Here is a 455-nt window from a genome sequence, read left to right on the forward strand (position 1 = left end):
CGGAAACGGATCAAAAATATGAGGAAACGGAACAATTTGAAAGTTTTTGAAAAAAGCGGAAACGGATCAAAAATATGAGGTAACGGACCTAAAAATATGAGGAAATTGATTAAAAAAAAGAGGAAACCATTCAACTCTAAATATTGGGAAACGGATACAAAATATTCGGAAATCCCTCAACAATTCTGAACTTTTGAGGGATTTCCTCGAATTTCTAAAAAAAACGGAAATGCCTCAAAAATAATTTTTGATCCGTTTCCGCGTTGAGTCGTTTCCGTGTTGAGGCGTTTCCATGTCACCATAAATTTTAACAGTCGTCACGTACATAAATTGTAACAGTCGTCACGTACATGAATTCCCTGCACTATGTAATTCAAAGAAACCAAAGGATTTGTGTTTTTGCCAAGCCGATTTTGTAGCCTCTAATTTGCAACCCAATGTTTTAGACCTTAGAT

The sequence above is a fragment of the Eurytemora carolleeae genome, unplaced genomic scaffold, assembly GCF_000591075.1.
Source record: "Eurytemora carolleeae unplaced genomic scaffold, Eaff_2.0 scaffold684, whole genome shotgun sequence".
NCBI classification, from domain to species: domain Eukaryota; kingdom Metazoa; phylum Arthropoda; class Copepoda; order Calanoida; family Temoridae; genus Eurytemora; species Eurytemora carolleeae.